Source organism: Ceratosolen solmsi, unplaced genomic scaffold, assembly GCF_000503995.2.
Source record: "Ceratosolen solmsi marchali unplaced genomic scaffold, CerSol_1.0 scaffold15, whole genome shotgun sequence".
Classification (NCBI taxonomy): Eukaryota; Metazoa; Arthropoda; class Insecta; order Hymenoptera; family Agaonidae; genus Ceratosolen; species Ceratosolen solmsi.
Window position 1 is genome coordinate 3,708,234 of NW_011948434.1, and position 14,017 is coordinate 3,722,250.

Here is a 14,017-nt window from a genome sequence, read left to right on the forward strand (position 1 = left end):
ACGTAAGATGTTATTTTCCTATACGAAATTTTGATTTATGATTACATTAAGAAAAGTTTATTAAATAAACTTAAAATTTTTTTAATAATAGCTAAATGCAATTGGCCGATGCAGCAGCACTTACGTCATTAATTAATAAAATTATTGAAGAATTTGTGTTTTTTACATGATAAGAAGTTTGATGTATAAATGTGACTTTACAAATTATTAAATTAATATCTTTGTTTTCCAGAAATAATTCTTACACTTCGGCTTATCTGACCCATTAGAGTGATATTACCAGCAACGTATAAATAATTAGTTAATGGTATCATATAATTATAATTGTTATGTGAAGATTGTCTAACTTTTGAGAACTAATATTAAAACTATTTTTTGCATTATTTATTAGTGAATATTTTTAATTAACTAAAGTGATGAATATTCATGGTATACAATCATTACAATGTAATCAAATTGCAATTGATGTTAAATTAAATTAAAATACTATATAGTAATAAAATTTTTAAAATTGCAATAAGATTTTAATTCATTAAATCTGTAAAACTAAGCAAGCTTATAAACATTTTATGAAGAAGTTCCTTCTTTACACTCCCAGAGAACGAAAAACTAATAAAAAAAAAAAAATAAAAAAAATTCTATGTAAAATATATGCAAAAATTAATTCTTGGAAAAGATATCCATTCACGATACAGTGTACGACAATGCACTTATTCAAGAAGATAATTACACCGATTATCAAATGTAATTACATTCTTAAATTAAAATTCGAACTATTAAGACAAGAAGTCATTTCTTATACCTCAATAAGATAACATATTAAAGTTTAGAAATGAAAAATATAATGTAAGAGTGTGCATCTGTTCATCATTAGCTAAAATACCGATTTACCAACAACGTTTTAAAGTTGCATATATATATATATATATATATATATAGATAGAGAATGGGTGAGAGAGAGAGAGAGAGAGAGAGAGAGAGAGAGTTGGAAAGCTTTTGGTTATGAATGTATTCAAGCATTAATAAATCTAATATTTCACGTTTTTGTTTATAAAATAGTATTTGAATAATAAAAATCTTATAAGATATAATTAATTGTATATCCTTTAGGATACTGACTTTATAAAATTTGTATAGATAATGAATTGTATTCAATGAATTCAATTAAAAATATTCTTATTATTAATCAAATATTTTTATATATATAATAATTTTTACATGTTTAATATAACAATGGGCCATGTTTTTATGTAAAAATTAAGAATTTATTAACTTCAACACTAATCCGTAAATAGCTTCACAACATATTTATGAATTCTAAATTCGGAAAAATATATTTTGTTAGTGGATAACTATCGTTCAGTTAATTTAACTTGCATCTTATCTAATCTTCGACTGATTAGGGATATTCTTTCTTTAACGTAATTATATGTGTTTATATTACTATATACAACAAATCTAAAATATTCTAAAACTATTATAAATATCGATGAAACAATGGTATTTTAAACATTGATGTAACGATAATACAGGGCATGGTCATGCGCAAACAAATTTATCGAATTGAGAAAAATATTTTCTTTAATATCTTATTTTCGAATACTAAATCTATGTCCATGTCCTTCGATTATAAAATTAACAAATTAACGAATCGAAGATGAATATAAGAGGGGAATCCTAATTGTAATTTCTGTAAAATAAATGTCTTTAAAGAATAATAAATAAGAAAATCGAGCAAAATAATTTCTTGAAGCGTATTGTGATTCGAAGTCACGACGATCTCACATTAAGGTATCGTGTTTTTTATCTCGATATAAATGTAAGGCAATCGCGCATACGTCAAGCATTACGTAAACCTAGATGAAGGTTAGGATATACGGATGATAGAATAAGATTGTGAATACTGCAAAGTCCCAACCAAATTGGCGGAAAATCATTTTCATTAAGGTGGAATGTAATGAGAAGCAGGGATTTGAATGTAACTGTGCCTCAAACTCTCGGAGTCAAGGCTTCGACTCTCGCGATCGAGGTCAATCACAACAACGCACCGCACCTTACATAATCGAATCGGCCTTTCCCACTTCCGGGCCCCTGGAACACGTAAACAGCGGTGCAGCGTCCTCGCGACTGCCAATTTTCTCATAACGAGACCCTCTCGCTTTGAATTTCGGGAAGTGTGCATTGTGCTCACAAGATAATAATCCAAATTGTGAAAAGAAGCACGTACATATCGTGGGCTATTGGCTTCGATTTAACTATTAGGCTCGTTTGATCGAGAGCGAGCATACGCTGTAACGTGTATGAATTATTGTGGAAGGAGGCAAGCAATTGTTGGGATCATGAGTTCATTGCAAAGCTGAATTCCAAAGCAGGGATGTAATTTTATTTTTTGGCTACTGGAATGTTTCCTGGGCATGAGTCGTGAATGCTCTATTTATCGAAGTAATAGTCACGTAATTGACACACAAATTCGTAATTAGACCATTAAAAAATCAAGGGAGTAAAACGCTAATGAGAATTGGCAGTGACCGTTGGTATTAATAACGAAATGAAAATATGTTGACGCGGCATTGGCAGACAAAGGAAAGAAGAAAGCAGTGTGATAATTTCTTTAGAATAACAAAGTATAGAAGGAAGCTTTTATCTTTAATAATAAAATGGCAAATATTTGCGTGTTGGAAATGCATTTCATTGTAATAATGCACGATTAGTACCTTATCTTTGGCAAATGTACGTCAAGTGTTTGTTATCATATTACATCATATTTCATGAATAGAAAAAAAAGAGCTTTAAAAGTGATAAATCCCTTTTACATGGCTGACAGTAAAAATAAAATATATTCCTCATAATGTCCGGGAAGTCATATGGTTTTTTTTTTGTTTTTTTTTTTGTTTTTTTTTTTTTTTTTTGTTTTTTGGTTTTTTGTTTTTTTTTTTTTGTTTAAAAAAAAAAAGCTTTATATTAATTAAGACAATAGACAATTTTAGTAAATTTTATCGGGTAAGTGAACAGTGAACGCGGCTCTTTGACTTGTCACGACCTTCGTAATGACATTTGTATTATGTTACATGAAAATGTAAATTTTTTTAATTTTTTTGTTTTTTCACACATAGAAAACGTTTGTATTAATATTAAGTTTCATCATTCTGTGACTGTGACTTAAATTAATTATTTTATGGTAAATAAAAAGGATGATATTCGTCAAATAAAATAACAATAATAAAATTTCAAACAAAAACTAAAATTAAATAAAATAACTGTCTAAATTAAGAGAAAAGATTATGTAAAATACAAAATAATAAATGTAAGAAAATGTCATTACCAATTAATATCAGTAATGAATCGAGAATTCTTTTACTTCTATCGTTCGATACCTTTGATAATGATATTTCAATCTCTACTACCCTACTCTAGATTTAACATTTTTTTTTTTAATATATTATATAATAAATTATAAAATAGTTTACCCCTTGTATGTACTCTTAAACAATAAAATGTTTTATGTTTTTTTTCTTGTACAACAAATGCTCACACGTATACTTAAAAAGGAAACGAAGAAGTAAAAAAAAATGTAATATAATTTATAAGCCTTAAAAGTCAAAAAAGAGTTTATAATTTAATACAAGAAAAACTTATTTTATATTGTTTAAGTTTTACTTAATTCTGAAACACATTAAACTTAATAATATAGACCTAATATCGGTCATACTTAAAGAATGCAGAAGTAACAGTATTGATGAAGAGGTAATTTGAGTTATGTTCTCGTAAGTTTATCATTTCATCAAGAATAATTATTAATAATTTCCTCAATGACTAATGTCAATAATAATAGAAATCATATTTGGACTTTAAAATTAGTCGGTATTAAGACTACTTACTCTTACAGGGTCAATTCTATTTCATATGTATTTACTCAGTCCTATTACATATTAAATACTCATCAATATTACACGTACGAATAAATGCTTAATAGGCAGGCAGGTCTAATTAAACAAATATATTTATTCTAATAAAATGCTTAAAGTATTTAGAAATAACTTGAATAAGAACATCCACTCTTTCTGTCTCTCTCGCACACACTCTCTTTCTCTCTGCATGTGCTAATTTTTTTAATTAACAGGTTTATTACATATAGAATGCAATTTTGTATTCTATAAAAGTAATATTTTTTTTTTAACATCGTTGTATGCTACATAATTGAATATATATTATTTGGTGGAGAAAATATTCGACGTATCTTAGTATTGCAATAAATTAATAATGTATTTTTTGCTTTTTTTTTTTTTTTTTTTTTTGAAACTATTCGCTCTGTAATTGAACTCAAACCAAGTTTACAAGTTTAAAAAGTTTAAAAAAGAGGATTAAAGGAATTATCATCTGAACACTCAACATACAATAGAAACAAATAAACAGTAATATCACTTATTGTGACGTACACAAAGTTTTTAAATTAAAAAGATTTCTTTCTTATTATATTACTTAGAATTATAAACTTTGTGGCCTAAACTGTCATGCGCATTTATTTATCAGCAATGAAAGACACGAACTTCAGCTTTACGTAAAAATATTTTTCAAAATCCGTAATCATTTAATATGCTTGATAAGTCGTACGTTTAGGAAATAACTACTAGTAAAGTCTCTAATTTTAATCGGATAAAATTATACGACTCTCGTAATTACGAACACTTCGATTGACCATTGGGAGTTCTTATTAATTTAATGAACAATATAAATTAATAATGACGAGCTATATCGCGTTAATTAATTCGAAATCAATCGCTTTATCGCTCGAGTGCGCGTAGTTTATACTTATAATAAAGCAGCAACGACACGTGCGCTTTAGCATCACAAACGATAAATAAACCGTTCGGAGTGCTTGTTGTTACTCGAAACCAAGTGTACGAAGATTCGTACAACAATCAGTAAGTAAATAATAGTATAATCGTTTGTTATCGATTCATTTATTGTTACAACCCCACCATGCCCCAGGCCTCCCTCCAGCCACACGTAATGACAAACTTGAAAAATTTTATACAGTCCACCTAATGCGAATGTCGCGGTCCATCGAGACACGGACTTCACCTTCAACCCACAACTCGTACAAACTCTAATATCGCTGCTGCTTTTAAGCTTTAACCGAGCGACAAACGGAAGATCCGGTGCACAGTCCGGCACAGCCACCGACCTCCTGGTCGAGCATATCGAGCATTACATCAAACGGTAGCGGCGCCGCGGCACACGTCGTATCCCTTCCGTTCGCGCATCTCTCCCGAGCCACTAACAAACACACACACACACGCTCTCTGCTCTCTGCTCTCTGCTCTCTGCTCTCTGCTCTCTGCTCTCTCTCTCTTACTCTCTCCAGCTTAGGGACTTCCTACCGAAACAATCGAGGGCGCGAGCCGAGGCCCTTGAAAATCGTTGAACCGGCGATGGCGAAATGGCGCTACGGCCGAAAATAGCCGACATCGGCCAGTGAAATTCTCGCTAGCTATTAATAAATGTTCTCCAGTTGCCGATTCTTGGCGACTTCTATCAACGACGGCCCGCTGAGTCTCCTCAAAACCGCTGCTACGCTTGGACACACTCGGTAGCTGGGAAGACTGGACCGCGCGGCCAAGCCCCCGTTGTGCCGGCACTGGCTCACACCACCTACCTCCCGGTCGCGAAGAGACGTCGCGCGTCGGACGTAACGCGCGCTCACACGACACTGCACCACTGCTCGTGGCACGGTCTCCTCGATTTCTACCGAGCCTCCGGCTCCCGAGGCGGGGAGACGCTCGTCGAGGGAAATAGTTAGAGCCGTCATCACCGCCGAAGGTAAAGCCGGCCGTGGCTAGGCGCCTCCCCTCCTGCCCCGTCGGTGCCGTAACGACCCCCCCCCTCCCCCCGCACGCACGCATCGTTCTATCGCCATATCTCCTCTCCCGCTCGAACTCGCACTCGCCACTCGCTACTCGCACTCGACGTGTATGAGGAGTTGCGCACGATCAGGCGCGAAACGCGACCGATACAGGCCGCGTAGTTCCCCTCCCCCCCCCCTCTCTCTTCCTCATCATTCTCACGATCGCCGGCTCACGATGCAACGCCATTTAGTGTATAAATTTAGTGTATAAAGGCCTGGGAAAGAGAGAGAGAGAGAGAGAGAGAGAGAGAGAGAGAGAGAGAGAGAGAGAGAGAGAGAGCAGTACCACCAGCAGCTGCTGCTGCTACGGAGAAACACAATAATGCCGTAACATCGGGTCCCGCGCAAATCTACAAAGGTGCGGTCGGTGAAGCGCTCCTTGTCCTCACCAGACGAAAGATTTTTCATTCGGGACTCGGAATATTTGGAATCTTGCATTGGAGTTCTTGGAGGACTCGTTTAAGGAGCCAGGACGCCCAGTATTCTATATCTATTTTCATCGGATTAATTTTATTGTAACGTTATTTCCCCTTGCCACGCCATGTCTTTCTTATTCTCTGCCCCTACTGCAATTGCATTTGCATTGACATTACAAAATAATGGATACTTCAAATGCAAATTGCAATAACCAAAGCGTACGGCATAGAAAAGGTACATAACAAAACGATCGAAATAATTTTCTCTCTCTCTCTCTCTCTCTCTCTCTCTCTCTCTCGTATAGCGTCGTTTGAAGGTCATTTAAGAGAAATGTTTTTTGATATGGTTTAGAGTTTGAATGACGTATTGTCATTAATAATAGTCAATTACTAAGTAAAAGTCGACAACTCTTAAAAACGTGGAAAGAAAATGGAATATATAAGGAAGTCGAACGAAACGCTTCCGTTAGGTCCGGTGAATATTGAGTGATTTACTTGAACCTCGGGTTTGAATAGTTAATCGTGAAAACGGAGAAAAAAAATTGGTGCGAATCGAGCTCTGCCGCTTGGAGGCATTTTTCTTGAAAAATGCAAACTAAACAATTTCGGCCAATTCGAAAATCTGTATCGCCGCTTCGTCCATCAATTTGGCCGTAAAAAAAGACTGTGCACCTCCTATTTATATATATATATATATCATAGTATATGGAAATAGCAACAGGCTGATTGAATGTGCTCTTATCGGCCGGGAGATTTTATCTCGCGACAGCAGAGGACTTGGGCCATTATTACTCGCGACCACGACATCACATGAGCGGCCAGATAAAAGAAACCCTGAAATGTCGATGTATGCGAAGGACACACGCGAAGTTCCGTGGTCCTTCGAACGCTGCCGCCGAATCGAAATCAGATTGGCTCGTTAATGAAAAGGCAAAGTGTCGTGTGCGCACACTTACGTACCTGCCACGGCAGAATCACACTAAACACGTAATGACCAAAACTTCTTAGCAAATGCGCTCTGTACGTTCCCCAACTACTTACTTCGTTTTTAGCGTAAAAACTATTTCGCTCTTCTATTCTATTACTCCCTTGACAATAGTTATAGATCGTCTCACCGACTCGCGGCGTGTAAATATTTATTATTAACGACTGTCGGGAACGTAGACACTCGTAGGCACTTGACGATCTTGATCCGAAGGGCGATGGTAAATTATGTATTAATTAATTAATGTTAATTAATGTTATTAAGTTATTAAGTTATGCTAAAATTCATACGCAATGAGAAGATGGCGCTTAAATTCTATACACTAGGGGATCTTCCGCTATATTAAGGTAAATGGCCATACATAAATTTAGTGTGTAATAAAGACAACTTGAGAGGCATGTTCTTCGACATTTTCCCTCGTTAAGATGCGCTTAAGCAATCGTCTTTGTGAATTAAAACTGCATATGCTCAAAACAAACATATGAAATTTCATAGTACTTTTATTCGCATAAATGTACTGTTCCGTAAACACGACCTTAATAAAATCATGTTTACGTCAAGGAATATTGGCGTTTTTTCCATTTTTTTCTTTGTCTTTTTTTTTTTAAATTTTGATTAAATTACAATTAGAATAAAGCTGAACAAATATATATATATATATATAATTACACTTAATTATTCTTAATTAATCGCCGTAGTTAATTAAAAAAACACACAAGTAAACCTACATTAAATGTTCGATCTTATTAGCGTTGGTATAGAAATATATTGAGTGCATTTCATTAGTCTGAATAAAATCTTTTAAAGACGAACTTGTCTGCTTTATATAATCTTATGTAAACTCGCGCACGTGTAATTATAAAACCTACGAAGAGGCATTAATTCTCATCAAAGTGTCTACAAAACTTTTAAAAAATTTTCCCCAGCTTCCTTAAAAGAAATGCTTTATGTACTTTATTTGAATCAATTGATACTTTTGGATGAAACCGACAATATTTCTAAGTATAATCTATTGAGCTAATTTATCGACTTATTAATTTTCATATTAATAAAGTTAATAAAACAATTTAAAGTAAATGTTCAGTACTTATTGTAATATTAAAAAGTTTTTAAATAATCGAAGAACGATAGTAAATTTATCAAGTATTAACGTAACTCTTAAAATCCAATAATAATGCTTCTTTTTTCTTTTTTTTATTATCGCTCACAGTAAATGTATACTTTTATTTATATGAATTTTTCAGAAAGTTACAACTAACCATTTAAAAAGAATAATAACAGCGATACATTTAATAATAAGGACAATATTTTATTGATATACGTAATACACATAAAAATATGTATTATCACTATAATTAATTAAGTAAGAGTTGCGACACTTGTAAATTTATATATATATATATATATTATTGTAATTGTAAACTAGACATATAATTCAGTCAAATTTTTTAAGAATTAAATTAGGTAAAATTTACAGAATAATTTGTAGTTTATCGGCAAGGATTACTCTTATAATTAAAAGTCTTTCAAACTTAAAGATTTAAGAAAATTTAAAAATCGATAAATTAAAAATTTTTATAAACTTTTTGTCTAACCTTTGAAAAATCAAACTACGTTCAACTTCAACAACTCATGCATATATGCTCCACCATATTAGAAATAATTTAGGTTTTTCTGCCTAAGAAATAATACCAAGAAAATATGTAATAAATACTTACTTATCAATAATAAAATGAAAATGTTGCATGAAACACTAATACGACAAATAATCATTTTTCTTTATGTTCGAATAGCAAGGTATCCGATTTTTATATAACGTTACGTACTGAACTGTAATCTGACTGTAATAACTACACGTGACATCACGTTCTCAAGATATTCTATCCTACAAATATAAAAAAAAACTGCATTTCTTATATATTTTCTTAAGTCATAATCTTTTATTAATATGTACCACAAATTTTTCGATTACATCATAATAGAAATTAGGACATATTCCTTAAAAAACGTCGAAAATAAAAATGTAACTTTATTATTCTAAAATCTAAACAATATTAAAAATTCATATCATAATATAATAATTCGTAATATAAATATTTATAAGTATGTATACAACAAATCCATTATTATATTGTTACAATTTTAAATGACAAGTGCATTACAATGAACAGTAAATTAAAAAAATTTATTACTATTTGTAGAGAATGTAATTTTTCCATATAAATTATTTAAAATAAATTTTATCCAAATTTGTTATATAAATGATAATTTTAAAATTTCATTTTGAGCCATAATCATTTATATTACGTCCTATCTTAAAGTTATGACTTGTGAAAAAAAAATAAAAGTTTTTCTTTTTTCACCTACAAAGATATCTCAGAAATTTAACTCAATTTACTCTTGATCACTCCGATGATACTCTTTTATGGTCAGATTTGTAATCAGTGCCAAAGTCCACAATATATACATATAAATTACTAATAAAAAACATAAAAAGTGACATCACATTTTTCGGTGTACTTGTATTCGAGAAAGTAACTTTATAAGGAAAGATTAATTTTTATATTCTGAGCTATTAATATTTTATGTATGGCATATCTAATGTATCATTGAAGAAGCAAAAGCCGAGATTCTTATTTATGTCAATTTATTCAACAAAATAAATATTTCTAATAAAAAGAATATACTGTACTGTACTATAATTAGAAGTGCAATTACAAGTTATTGACATGAACTTCTGTATAACTTATAGTATTTATATTCAATAATATTCTAATTTGTAAATATAAGAATTGAATTTAAAATAAACTAATGAATTAAAACTTTGTTTTTTTTTTTTTTTGTTTTTTTTGTTTTCTACAAAAACCTTGTAAATCCCAATTTCGTCGAATCAAGGCAAGTCAATTTATTTCATTTTATTTTGCACAAAAACATTTTTATCATAAATTTCATCAACTCTCATACGCATCTCCATTAAACTAACGCAACAACAATAGAATTTTTTAAACAGCACAAAGGAATGCAACTCGTATATCGCACGAACAATGAATGGCAATACACTTAATTTAAATATAAGCAATATATCGATTGTGTGTCAATCTTCGGAGCATTAATTGACAGGTTGCATTTAAATTTATAAAAAAAACGACGTGAAAAGAGTCAACGAATTATAATGTGATTTATATTGTTTGGGGCACAGATTTTGCTCGATGCTGAAATAGTCCGATATAGCTCCGAGTAACCTAAAATGTTGTTCAGTCAATTCAATGTCAGGATAACTACTTCAACTTAGCTTTTATTAAATAATAAATAAATAAAGGATATATAAAATATAAAGAATATATAGAACTTAATTAATGGATAGGGAATAATTAATTATTATTATCTCGATACACTAGACTAGGCTTACTTTAAGCTTTATGAAGCAATATATTACAGCCCTCCAACTTTAACGCAAAATTATTTAATTTTCGTATAAGATGAATATTTTTAAGGTGAATTAAGTGAAATAGTAGTGAAAAGCGTCAATATAATTTGAAGTATTCTCAAATCTGACAAAATTATATGATTTTCATTTAAAATCTGACATATTAATAATAATAAATAAATGAAAAGTAAATAAAATAGCTTTTCATTTTAAATTGTCATTCCTTCGTATTAACGAGTCTTTGAATTTTTAATTTCCTAAGAGAGTTTTAATTGCACTTAGTTTATTGCAATATAATGCATTGGTAGATAAATTTAAAGTTCAAATTTTATATTAATGAAAATAATACTGCAATTTAAAATACTGAAAGGCTAAATTATTAATGAAAAATTTTTTATGTTGTTTAAAAGCAGATTATATCATCATATTATAGAAAATTATATTATATGCAATATAATATGCTTGAGTTGCAATAATTATTGACTTCTATAAAGAATATGATTACAGGATATCTGTTATTAAATTTGAAAATTTGGCAAATTAATATTATTTAATATCATTTAAATTTTCATTGAAAAATTAATTTTAAAAGAAATACAATATAATCGTTAAAAATTTATAATTAAATTTTAATCGTAAATTAATGATGAAGCAAGTACATTAAATTATGTTTCAATATGAATGAAATGAACAATCCACGAATGAAAAATAATTACAAAAATGATAAATAATTAGAAGTAATTATTTCAAACTAAATAATTAAATCAACACATTGATTTTTATGATACACATACATTTTAATTGAAGTTTAAAAAACAAACAATATATACTATGATAATAATTTATTTATAATTAAAAATTAAAAAATACTTATCATCATAATATTATATTTATTACTTTAGTTTTATTTATTATTGCATTTTAATTGCATTTTGATTGTCATTTTAATTGTTGAATTATTTAATTTTACCTGCATTTTAACTTTCTTTTATATAATTAACATTTATCGAATTGCACTTAATTAAAATCAAAAGTTATGGAGAATAAGAATTGACGTTCGAGCTTTTATCATTAATTGACTGGCAAATAGTTGCTTAATCATAAATAAATACTGTTTATATGATGTTATGCGATATATGTCAATAATGCGTGTCCTGAAAATTTTAAGATTCTAATTTATATGAATTTAAATTGTAATCGAAGTTAAAGCAAAACTTTTTTATAATTTTCACACATAAAGGCGACGTAAAAAAGTTAAAATTTAATAATATAATCGCTCGCTTTATATTTAATTTGATAATATTCATTTTTAATTTTATACCATAATTTATTTAATAATATTGACATAGAACCGATACATTTATTCAACTAATAATAAAAAAAAAATTTCTCATTGAGAATTTTATTATCTATATTATTGTAACAATTAGATTATGCATATAATTATATTGTCTGTACGTTAAAAACAAGCATGTAAACTCGTACATAGTAACGACGTTTCGACATTGACTGCAGCTTTTAATTGAAGTGGAAAAAGTTGTAAGTACCATCGCCGCTAGATATAATTGAAAACGAATTTTCAAACTTACCAAGTTTCAATTTTATTTTTGTATTTTGGACAGAACAAAGAGGAAAATGATATTAGTATGTGAGGTATAATCTCAGGTAGAATCGATCACTAAATAATGATTAGCCCTGAATAAATCGACGCAAGCAATTCACCAGTGCGACTCTTAAATATCTAATGGTGCTCCTAAGCATATCTAATTGAGTTGGGCGAACGTGACGATAATCAAGGCTTACAATGTGTATATACGGTGACCTTCCTTAAAGAAAAGGCACCACAGACCCGCCCTGCGCTTCTCCTTGTGCAACTTCCTTATGAAAGCGATCGGTTGCTTCAAGCATATTTTGATGCTGAATAGTCAAGTCGGCGCTTCAATCAGGAGCCTTTAATCAATATAAATGCGACGCAAATAAATAGTATTCATTAATGGTAGGGGAGAAAGAACATTGATAAAACACCGTACTTATGGATTTGAAGTAGATTTTATTTTTCTCTCCACGGTAAGGGAATGAATCATCACGCTCCATTCGTTATTTTGACGGGAAAATAATTATCTCGCGTATAAAAGCTTCACTTTACTATTTACGAAGAAAATCTAAAATGCGAATGAAAATGTTCTGATGAATTTTCTAATGCGCAGCCAAATGAATGAAAATACTTAGCGGTGATGAGAGTTGTAAAACATTTCTTAATTATTTTTAAATTTTCTTTTAACTATACTAAAAGTTTAAATATTATAAAATTCATTCTAGTCAGTAGTTAATTCGATTTTATGGATGATATTAAATTTGATTAAAATACTAAATTTATCATACCTATTTATTAATGTGTCGTAATTAAACTTTTACCGTTTTTTTTTTTCAATATATTTTAATTGTGCAACAAAATTTTGTGAAAATTACTTATAACAGTTGATTGGTTACTGAAATTTCTTTTTTTCTATTATACAGAATCTCTAAAAATGACAACGTTTCAACTAATATATATTATTTTACTTTCCAATAAATTTTATATGATAAAATAAATAAATTATATAAATAATGCTCTCTCATAACTTGCAATTCATCACATATTCATTTATTATATTTTTATATAGCTTACGCATATTTATGAAATTTAGGATTGACGAAAAGATGACATTATGCAAATGATTCTGAAAAAAAAAATAAGTTTGAAAGACATTTTGTATCTTATTTTTTTCAATCATAAAAAATAATATCCAAGATTTAATAAAAGAGAAAGGAGAAAAAAAATATGAGAGAGAGAGAGAGAGAGAGAGAGAGAGAGAAAACTGAAAAGATACTTCAAAGGTTCATTTCTCATCTGGGCTCATTAAATGTTGATTTAATTAAAATTGAAATTATTATTACATGATGCAAAATTAAAAAAAAATGTTTCCTTTATGTACGATTATTTCAACGTATGAAAATTTTTTATGTATCTTATATATATATATATATATATATATATATATATATATATATATATATATATATATATATATAGAAAACAATTTCGGGGCATATTTAATTTAATAGGTAAATTATAAATAATTTAAAAATATAAATGCAGATTAATGATTAATTTCAACTGTCCACAATTTTTAGAGAAAATTTTTTATTAGAAAATGGTAAGATATTGTAATTCTTTATGTCGCTGTAAAATTATAATTTAATTCAAATTTATAAAATTTCTGAACTTGACATTTTAAACTTTT